Below are 12,034 nucleotides of genomic sequence, written 5' to 3' on the forward strand. Positions count from 1 at the left end.
AATAACTGTTTTTTACAAACCTTTAAAAATATATACTTTTTTATATTTATAATATTTATATTTACGAACCTTTAAAAATTTACAATATAAAAGCGTTTTATTAACTGATTTTATTCTTGTTAGAAATACTGTCATACTAAGGTGCTTTAATCCATTTCAATATTTTCTTGATTTCTCCTTACTTTTTTTATAGCAAATATTGATTAAATCTATATACATAACGTCCCTAGATATTAATAAATTATTGAATCAATAATATTACGATATGTAGTTAATAACAATGACTTTTAACTAGAGTGTAAAAATCACCCCAGGTGATCGTTTACGCAAGAAAAACGAGATGACCATTTCCCGAGTAAAACGCGTGTGATGTGAAGATCACGTTTTCAGCAAAACGAAAGCAGAATTGCACGGCAAATTTTTAATGCCAGCTATAAAATTTTTATTTTATCATTTACGACGGTTCTAGTAACAGGCAGAATAACATGTTTCCTTTATTTTACGCGCAATTAGGTAATTGAATTGAAACGAAGAATTGTTTATTCTTCTAGCAATTTGTTTGAAACGCGACTCGAGATTTTCTTACACAATGTAAATTTCAGATCATTAACGTTCAGTAGTAAAATTACATTGTGCACTTACGATATTATTAGTCTGAATTTCGTTAATTTCATTTATGTAACAACTTTCTTCAGATTGCTTTTCTATTTTTCTACTTTTCATTCTACAACGCACAGTTCTATAAATCTACTGTACGTTGAAGAAAGAATTGTAATAATAATCAAACTTTGATGAAACAATTTAAATTAAATGTTATTTAATTTAAATTTAAATTTAAATTTAATTGTAATTTAAATTTATTTAATATGACCGAATATTTAATATAATATTTAATACTTTATATTAATAAATTAACCAAATGTAATAGTAGCAACTTAATCAAACTTAACCAAACAGTTATTAAGCACTACTAAACGTTTGATTACATTAACCGAATATTTAATTATTTCATTACAGCGTAGTAGGCTATTTACCATCATCCAAGCTTGAATAGGAACATTACCGAATATTATTGCTCTATTTCACCGTAGTCATGAAAATCATGTAAACTAATATCACTTCGTGTGTGTCCTTGCATAAATGGATTCTCTCTTCATCGCTCCAGCTCGGTGTGCCTCGTCACGTAATTTTTCCGTGTTCACGAACAGTTTTCTCGAAGATCATCCACGTCAGCCGTTTTTCTCCGCGTCTCCTATTTTTTTTCCTCTTCCCACCGCACAAGCGTGGTAGCGCAAATAAAAGTATGCCCCGGTACAAACGGGTGCGTGACTCGTTCCGTCAATTTCGCGATTAAGGGGAGCGCGCTAAGTATCGCGCGCCCTAGATTTTTTAATTAAAGGGGCGTAACCCCGCCGCACTGGGCAGCAAGTGCACCGGGGGCACGGCTGCATTTACGTGATCGCTCACGACGGCGCGGCGCAGCGGTTCAGTGTGGATGCAGAAACTGCGTTTCTCGTTACCGATGTGTACCGTCGTCCCTCGGCGCGATCGGGAGAGAGAGAGAATCCCAGGGATCTCGTCGTCGTCGTAATTAGCGAGGCAAATCCTGCACGCGTACGTGCGCGTGCACAATACCGCATGCAGCGGGCGCGCGCGCGCGTGACGATTTATCGTTGTAATTTTGAAATGGTAAACGCGACCGCGAATACGACCGGCGGTTACGCAAGTTGTGCACTTCATTAACAATAGTGCTCCACTGTGTTATCTTCGATTTATGCGGGCCCAGGAACGGCGGGATTTATTGCGCAAAAATCTCGGCGTACGAGCGACTTTTCCTCTCGTTGAAAGGACGGATAGCGAGGCACAATAGCAAGTTTATTCATTGCATTTTATACTTTTATATTACTGACAAGTTATAGGAAAGAGTTGCTGAATGCGTACCTCTTCAATATTTTAAAATTTTTATTTTATATAAGCAGTACTTACAATTAGTAACAAAAATAGAAAATAAATAAGAGAGAAGTAATATAAACAAAATTTTAAAAAGTTTTATTCCGTTTTGCGCATACTGTCAGCATTTTTGAAAATCAGATAAATTTGATGTAAATTTTTCAACTTATACAACTGATTAATAACGTAATTATACAATTTCATTTTGAATTGTTATTCTTTCATAAAGAAGTCTTGTTGTATGTAGAATATTTTCCATTCATTGCGTATACATATTTACAATTATTACATTGAGGGAAAAGTTATTAAATTTTAATAAACAATTTTATTCGAATAGTACTAATGAAATATTTATTAAATGTAAATATATACAAAAACCACTAATTTAATTAATCATTTTTTCTTATAGAGTAAATATTTACGTACCACAAGTAAATGTTTTATCAATACTGTTCGAATAAATATTTATTAAAAGTTTGGAATTTTTTCTCTTAGTATATAAAAATTAAATTGATATTTTTACAAACTCTAAGTTTCCTAACTCATACTACTACAGATTTTATTACACATGATATTAATGCAAGATTGATAAGTGATAATAGTAAAACTGATAATTGCTATAAATGAAAAAGAAGTCTTATTTTTTCTATTATTATTATTTATTAAGTCTTAAATATTTGATTGTTTTTTCGATAAATTATTAGTAAAATAAATTTTAGTTAACCATTTCTTATACTTTTAATTACTTTAATTCAAACATTTGATATTTTCGAACACAATACGGTTTAAAAGATCACAGATATGCTTTAGTTGACCGGTTTTCTAAATCGCTTTTTTTGTATCATGTTACAGAAGAACTCGTAACAATTTAATTTGTAATTACTGTTACTTATTAAAGTTTAACATGTAATAAAAGATGCTCGAAACATCAAGTTATAAATTCAAACTTTGCATTCAAAATGGCATTAAATGCAAAATGTGATAAAAAAATAACTTAAATGGTACGCATTTGCAATTCTCCCCTACGTAGTTGTTTATCGCATCCACTCATTCATCGTTTATTTCGTTATTACGTTACATTATTTGTTTGTGCATCACGTTCATTTCGTCATAAATGCCGAGTTGAATCTTTCATCTGTCAATGTCAGTGCGACACTCTCGTCAACAGCTCGCGCGCTCGTTCGCGCGTGTCGACCCTCCACTCGAGTGGGCGAAAAAAAAAGAGAAAAATAATTGCCGCTAATTTCTCGAAGGTGAAAAAAAAGGAGGTGATGGTGAAGAAAAATGGGAATGCGCCAGGCTTTTTTTGTGCCGCGTCGGTCTCGAAGGCGAGCGCGATTCAGAAGCCGGAAAGTGCGATCGAACACGCGCAAGAAAAACGTGATAAAAACGATCAGATTATTATACCAGATCAGAAGGCGGAAAACCGGATTACCTTGAGGAGCGTAAAGCTTGCCACCTAAATATAGAGCCGCACCTGTACGCGTGCACGGGCGTTACCTTTACTTACGCGAAGCGACGACGAATTGATTGATGATGCCACTTCGCATACTCGAGAACACGCCGTGTCGCAAATCATTCGCATTAGCGTCGCGTCTCCTTGCTTCGTTAAATTCCGTTTAACATTCTGTGTTCCTCCGCGCGACATCAAAATAACGAAATGAAGTTAATCTTGAGCTTGCACGAAGACTTCGAAATTCCCGAATAAATGAAAGCAAGGAACGATCATTACCCTAATAGATATTACAGACAGGAAAAGTATTTTTAAAGTTTTAGTGTTGTGATTAAGTAACTTGAAATTATCTAGAAAAAAATAAATTAAATGTAAATGGATCTTAGATAATATAAAGATTCAATTTTAATTTATATGGATGAAATTTTATATAATTTTATTTAGATAAATTTTTAAATAATTTGCTTTTGAGCAAAACAATTTAGGATGGGAAAGTATGTAAGTCTTTCTATTTCTGAATTTTTCTGAAAAACAAAAGTGCTTCAAATAATTTAATCTAACAAAAAATATAATATTCCTCGTTGAAATCAATACGCAAAGAAAGATGAAAAACAGAAGGAATATACAACTCGTATTATAATTTCTCGTAAAAGTTTTCGAATTTATACAATAGTTTTGGAGCAATTTTTATATTGCACTACTATTGATCTGTTTAATATCTTGACCGTGTATTCTACACTGATATTATACACTGCCAGTACTAAAAATCTAGTTCACGTTGTGTACACTGATTTTCTGGCACTCATCAATTTCGGGACGCCCTGCAATCACTTCTCTTAACAGGATAAATGATAGCTTGGAAATTGAGACTACATAAAGGCACTACTTTATGAAGATAATACACATTACAGTAATTTAGATAAGAATAAGATAAATCTCCTTTTTATCTAGATAATTTTATATAGACAATGGCAAACACTGCCGACATTGTAATGTAAATGTAAGTAATATAAGTTAATGTAATTTATACTAACGAGTTTTATAGCATTCACGAGCTGGCCGATTCTCCTCGATTAATTTCTCGCTTTCGCCCGCGAAGAGAGAAATTCTTCCCGGAAGCTTTTCCTCTCCGGAAGAATGACGACCCTGTTGAATGCACTCGTTAAATGGTCGAAAGCACGGAAAGCTCGCGCGCGGGTACGAACGATTCTTCTCTTCCTCTCCCTCCCTTCTTCCATCTCGAGGAGGAGCCTTATTATGAGCACGAAAGTCGATCGATCTCGATGGCCGGAGATCAAATTGTCGGAGAGCTCGCGCGAACGCCGCGCCGCGCCGACCGGGCATCGACGGCATGCGCTCGCAACAAATCACACAGATCGTTGCGGAATTATCGCGGATCGGTACGTGACGGTACGGGGCATACGTGCCCGTGACTCGCGTCGTTGTTTGGCCGTTAACGTCGATCGCTAGCTCTCGAGCTAGACGTGCACGCGCGGTGCTAATAATAGGCCTATCAATTCGCGCGGCTGTTTTGACTTCTGTCCGCGTTTTCGATCCGGTTACTCGATAACACGCGAGTGCCCTACTGAACACGCGCTGGGCCGCAACACGATCCGATTTCCGTGTCGCCGAGCCATTCGAGTGATACTCCTCTTCATCATTCGAAACATTTGTCGCCGCTGTTTGTTTCGGAAAACGAACCACAACGCATAGGTAAAGCGTATTTCGTTACGTTGATTAACCCGTTATCTCTTCAGCGAGTTTCGTGCTTATTGTATACGTGTCACAGTAGAATTCTTTTATCACAAATTTATACAAATAAATAAACAAACGAGTACACATTCTTACAGATATTGTGTTGAACAGTGTCTTTTAGTCGACATTATTATCATTAAAATTCTATATTATAGATGGCATTTATTTTTTAATCACGCACAATGTATCAATGTTATGATAAATATTATTTAATTCTTTCATCAATTTTAATATTAATATTTTGTACGCAAGATTCGACTTATTTTGTGATTTTTTTTCCTTGGAAAACTGTATAAGCACTGCAATTATAACAATTATTTTTCTAACTTGCAATTGTAATTTTTTTGTAGAAATGTTACAGCACGTGTAAAAATCATTGAAAACGTATTTTTATATCTGTAAAAGTAATCACAGTTAACTCGGACGTGTCGTGACTCAACGGAGTATTGAGTTATATCCTGAGAAAAAAAGAGTTGTTAAAATTTTCAACTCAATTAAATTTCTTCACTTCTCAAGTACTCGTGTAGTTAAGTTTAATATATAGCTTAAACTAAAGTTCAAGCGTTTTTATACATATCTAAGTAAAAGTATATAAATAGCTGAGCCGAGGAAATTTAATCTAGTTGAAAATAGTAAAGTCGACAACTTTCTGAGTGTATTTATTAGTAAATGATACATATCTTGCGAGTATCCAGAGGGGAAAAAGTTCAACCGCGTTGAAGATTATGACGTCACTCGTTAATTCTGTTAAATCGCTGTGCGCGCATATCTGATTTAATGAAAAAATGCTTATTCCCTTAAATAAATGTCGTAAGAGTATAAAAAGTATTTAGAAGCCTTTACTGTTTTGTTACATACGAGAGCAATTTGTATATATAATCGTACTAAAATTTAATTTGTCGTCATAAAGGGATCAGCGGCACGCGGCAGCACGGAAACGGCTCGGCGCTTTCGTGCCGATGAAAAGCAGATAAAAGATTTCGTCGCGATGAAGTTGACGAGAAAGGCATATTGTAGCAGAGATCGACGCGGCTTTGCTCCGAGTTTATCGCATCGGGGGGAGATTTATGTGTCGGATACGATAAGTGAACGCGAGCGCTCTGCCTCCCATAAAGTAATTACGAGGAAAACCTATTTGCGCGCTCGCTCTCACAATTCTCTGTCCGTATATCCGGAATTAGTGTCGGTTTTATTTCGCAAAAATACATTTCGCGTCGTAAATAGTCACGACGATAATTAACAGCTGCACGAATCGTCTGTGTAATGTACGCCAATCATTCCGGAAACATTTCTGTATAGTCGAACGTGACTGTCGGAGGGATGAGAGACCGCTATCAGCTTATAAAATAAAAATCAAGAGCCAAATATCTTAATACCTAGAATTAAAGCTTGGGGAAAAAAATTAGTATTGAATCAACTCTTCATTGTTTCACATATATTGGTAAGAATATGCAATCTTGAAAGAATTTATAATCTTAAACAGACATAATTTGCTTACATGAAGAAAAAAATTTTGTCTGTTTAAGATTATGAATTCTTCCAAGAAGATTTCTTATTCTTGTTTATATATGAATCAATGAATTATTCATTTGATACAAATTTTTGTTCCGTGAGACGAGATGGACCTATATACGGGCATAGCGGGATCTTGGCACTGAAATAATATTCTCTTTGTGATTTTTACATACGTTTTTTATTCTTTTCGAACCGTGTGCTGTTCACCTCTTAGATTGAGTCGGAACAAGTACACAGAAAAAAAATAGTATTAAATTAACAATTCATTGTTTCATATATAAGCAAGAATATAAAATTTTTTGGTAGAATTTATAATCTTATACAGATATAATTTGCTTACACGAAGAAAAGAATTTTCTTTATGTAAGCAAAACTATGTCTGTTTCAGATTATAAATTCTTTCAAGAAGATTTTATATTCTTGCTTATATATGAAGCAATGAATTGTTGATTTAATAATAATTTTTTTCTGTGTAATATCACAGAATTAGATTGACAAATTAATTCTGATTCAATCTAAGAGCTGTGTATAAAATCGAAATCAACGGCACACTCTTCAAATAGAATCGGAAATGTAAAAATCACGAAGAATATTTCAACGCAAAGATCCTTTGCTGTACATAGATCTATCTCGTTTTTAATTGCATTACATAACGCGGTCTAAGTTCAATCATTAATACCTAGAATATATTGAAGTGTACAGGCGCATTGAACAAATGCCCAAGGTTGTAGATGTTCCACTTGGCTGAACTCGATAATTAGTATTCTGTAATTAACAGATAACGTGTGTGCGATCGTAGCGCAGAGAGTTGTACGTCTGATACTCTCTGCGGAGGTTCAAATCCAGTCAGAACATCGGATTTTATTCATTCGCCTACTTCAGCGGCGAACCAGCGAGAGTATCTTGCCTTGAGAGCCCCTCCTAATAGGCCGTTCGGGACTGCGTTAAAACTGCAAGTCCCGTATTTCTGTGTAACTGTAAAACTGTAAAAACGCACACCACAAAAATACGCTGAGGGGTCATCGCGCTTCTGACAATGGGCTAAGAACCAAGAGAAGAGAATTAATACCGCTTCCGTTTCTATTTTTAAATCTTTCGTACCAGCAGTCTCAACAAGCAGTGCCTAAACTAATAAATCTGGATTCCTTTATCTCTGTTTAGACCCTTGCCCCATGGTTCGCGCACCCTCTTTCTTTATCTAAGACTCTTCCCTATATTTCCGATTCACAATCGGTGATTTGTCCTATTCAAACAGATCATTCATTTCAGAAAACACTTAACAATATTAGATTAAAAACGGTCCTCATTCAAATTTTCATGTTGAACTTTTAACGTATCCGAATGTTGATTTAACATAATCATGCTGTTTAATTTAATATTTAAAAAAATTTTTAATATTTTAAGTATTCTATGCTAAATTGATTTGCCCTTAATTTCTCTAGTGTTATCAAGATACAACTTATGGACAAATGAACCGAGTGCGTGGAAGTAACTAGCATGATAAAACGGATCATGAAATAAAAAGACTAATGATAACCGTCTCAAAAACTTGTAATTGTCCGATTTGGTTTACCCTACGTATTCCTCGCCGTCTTTCTTCCTAAGAAACCGCGCCAACCGGTTTATTTTCGATGTTCGAACGCATCGCATTATTCCTTATTTAACAAAATTCCTCTTTCGTTCGAACGACGAGGATCCCTCTGGAATAGCCGGTTCTCTCGCGTACATACACGTCCTTCGTCTCGCGCCACTTGCTCCACATAAAGAGAACGGTAAAAGGACAGTTGTCTATCTTTTTTTTTTCCCCATTGAAATATTACGTCGCATCTCGCGTGTAACAGTATACGCGAAAACATCTCGCTGGAGTTCCTTCATTCAGCTTTATCCGATCGTGCATCGTCGTCGCATCGATCGCCACCGACCGCCACTCGACTTGCACACGTCGCGTGCATCACAACGGAACCGCACGGCGGTATAAATAATTTAGCCCGGACTGTCGCGCGTAAAGTAAGAAAGACGCCGCGCAATGTCATTCTTTATCGCGCGTGCGAGTGCACGTTATCACGGTGCGATGAGATTTAACAATAGGTTAACGCCAGATTGTACAGACGATTCGTAATCGCCAATGGGCAGAGACCTGTAATCAGGGATTGTTTCCAGTCGCGTTCGTTATTATTCCGCGAGGAGGTTTCTTGGCGAAATGAAAGAGCGCGAATCAGTAAGGCGTGCTGATTCGCGAGCGATAGAGCCGCGCTGTACAAACATCGTGAATCATGAGTGGCAAATAACGTGGGTTCACTGGCGAACGACAATCTTCCGCGAAAACCTAACTATGAATCGCAAATCGTAAATTACAAATCGCGCGTATATAATTTGACGCTGGTATAAATTCCGTCTCGCCTATGCGCTGTGCAGTTGTTTTGCGCGCCGAGAGGAGCGTCCGTCCGATCGTGAACGCTAGCGTGAAATTACTTGTCCGCTCGACCGTGCGACGTCGATCTCGCCAATTTAGCGTGTATTAAACTAAATTAAGTCGCGCGCTCGCGAGTTCGACGAGGACGACGATTAATCGGCTTCTACCTGCCGATACACGTACCAGTATCAGTATCGCAATAAATTAACCGCTTTAATTAAATGCCGAAGATTTACGACGCGACGGAGCGAGCTCGCGCGCTCGGCTCCGGATAACGGCGCCGTTTATCGGGGGCGTGCGAGCGTGTTTAACGAAACGGCGGTAGACGCGGAGAGCGAAGCGAAGAGGTATCCGCGAGAGAGGAAGGCGATTCTCGCCTTCTACTCGCCTCGACGAACGACGCGGACTCGTCGCGGACTCGCCGCGGTCGACGAACCCGGCGAGCCGAGAGGGGTGCAAGAATGCATCCTCGATGCGACCGTTGATACGCATGATTCACCGGCGCTAATTGTTATATCGAACAAACGCGGCGACGCCCGACGACCTACGCGACGCGGCGACGCCCGTCGAAGACGAAGCGACTGTCCCTGACTGTCGTCGACCCTAAACGAAAACGCGTGCGTTCTAGTCTGTCGTAGGGGAAATTTTTATGAGTGAATCGACGTGTTCTCGGCGAAAGGTGGAAGCCATCGATTCAACCATTTTCAACCTTGTGATCGAAATTAATCGCATCGCATCATTTGTCGCACCACTGTGAAATTGGCTCTATTTTTCAAATTTTCACATAATCGATAGAGACTCTTCTCCAGAGAGAGTTCTACACGGTAGATATAAAAAACGACCGTCGTTAAAATTTTTGTTAATTCTTTAACGTACTCAAGCGTTAATTTAACATATAAAAATGTTGAATTAACACGAAAAGTTCAATGGACCGTTTGCAATGCAATGTATATTAAATTCAACATAAATTTTGTAGACACGAAAAGAGTTCCGACAGTTAAATGCGAAAAATAAGGATTTGAAGATGTACGATGCCAACTTCACGTTTTTATAATACGAAAATTAGTTTCCATTCTAGAGTGCTTCTTATATCTTTCTGACGTTAATACTAACTCTGAATGAAAATTTATCTCCGTATAATTAAGAATTTTTTTAATACTTTTTTCTACTTTATGGATTACAAAGTGTCAAAATAACTGAATTATATTATTTCCATGTAAAAAGGATCTTATTAAATATTATTTTAAGCTATAAAAATTACTAAATTTTAAGAAATATTTATTTGAATAGTAATAATTATTTACTAATTGTAAATTCATATTTATTTAGTACAGGAATCACATTAATTTAATTATCATTGTTCCTTATAGAGTAAATATTTATGTACGGTAAATAAATATTTTATTAGTACTATTTGAATAAATATTTACTAAAATATAGAAATTTTTTTCTCTGAGTAGACTAAATGTGAATTGGCACCTGGATGAAAAATCACCCACGGCACTCTAGGGTTAACTTTCTCATTTTAAGCAAGAGCGATGCAAGTTCTAATACTTTTCCGTATATATTCGCCGCGACTTTGTGCTCGCTCCACTTCTCTTCTTTCTATAAAGTTTCCTTCTTACTTACGAGTTTTGTCTTCGACCTCTATAAGCAAAAGCTCTCCGATATATTCGCTCTTATTTTCCAGAGCTTTGTCACAATAAACCCGGACGTTCGCTTCGTTTCGTTCGTCTGATTTCTTCCGCGGTGATTGCGCCACGCTCAAATGATCGCGGAAGGAATATCTTCAGGCGCGACAATAAAATCGCCCAATCCCGCACTCGTTCTACGTCACATTATGCGAATTCTGCGCGAAATGACGAGGGAAAATTGATTCACCGTCGCGACTGGCAAATCGAGCCTTTTCTACGAAATTTACATTGTCAATCGATCGAACGACGCGACGCCGGAAGACGTGTGTTTATATCTTTTCGCTTCCGATATTCCGACGATATTCCTAGTATATGTATATTTTGAATTATTCCTTGACTTCACATTGAAATAAAGAATATGCGAGAGATGGACAAAATAATGTTAACACACCTATAAATACACTACTTTTTTTATTAATAAGAGATATATTAATCCACGATTTGTCTTTAATACCGATTTTATCTTTGTTTAGAATAAGGTCATACGATGCTGGAATAATTACCAATAAAATGCTATTCTTATCAGAAGATTCTTAGAATACTATTCGTTCAGCAGACCATCTCTCTTTAATTGATTACATGTGTAAGTGATGATAGAGAAGAAATATGCTTCTCACATTGTTTTCCAAAATTGCTTTCTGTTCTACAAAATTTCAACATTTTCCTTGTCCGTCTTAAATGTTAAATCACTCATCGAGTTGTTTTTTATGAGCAGTTTTGAAGAGCAGAGTAAAAAATAGATTTTCTCCTCCAATACCTCTTAAAAGATATTCTGCTAAAGAAATAGATTAATATTACCCTGGGGACTATTTAAGCGTTGTATGACCTTAATTCAAACAAGGATAAGATCTATATTAAAGACGATTAACGAATCAACCTCTTATTAATAAAACAAACGATTCTCAGATGTTTACGTTTTATGCTATTATCGCAGTGGACTTGATTTATTTTTTGAACCTGAAAGATTCGAATCGTCGATAATTCGATTTCGAATCGATCGTCTATTTTGATTGTTATTTTTATAACTCCTGCGCGCCCAATCTTGTATCAGCGTGTCAATTCTAGCGTCTGATTGTTTACCGATTTCCAAAACTTTTATATTATTTTCAAATTTTATAAACCATTCAAAAATTTATATACACGACAATTGTTTCCCTAAATTTATTCCAACATTTCATAAGTTTTGTATCATAATTTTTTTTTAGAATTTAAAACAAAATTTTAAAATTCTATTTATATTTTTCTAATGAAGAG

The 12,034-nt window shown here is 36.4% G+C and overlaps 1 protein-coding gene across 4 annotated transcripts in view; it reads left to right on the forward strand.

The window, feature by feature from the left end:
• Positions 1 to 12,034, forward strand: part of LOC105198384 (beta-1,4-glucuronyltransferase 1) — a 54,058-nt gene that overhangs the window by 24,968 nt on the left and 17,056 nt on the right. The window contains exon 1 of one of the 4 annotated variants that reach the window (XM_026139045.2): positions 4,819 to 5,116. The exons of the other annotated variants lie outside the window; for them this stretch is intronic. The gene's annotated coding sequence lies outside the window, so the exon portion shown is untranslated. Of the gene's footprint in view, positions 1 to 4,818; positions 5,117 to 12,034 lie in introns of those variants that run through there. 4 annotated transcript variants of the gene reach the window in all.

Source organism: Solenopsis invicta, chromosome 15 (assembly GCF_016802725.1).
Source record: "Solenopsis invicta isolate M01_SB chromosome 15, UNIL_Sinv_3.0, whole genome shotgun sequence".
Lineage (NCBI taxonomy): Eukaryota > Metazoa > Arthropoda > Insecta > Hymenoptera > Formicidae > Solenopsis > Solenopsis invicta.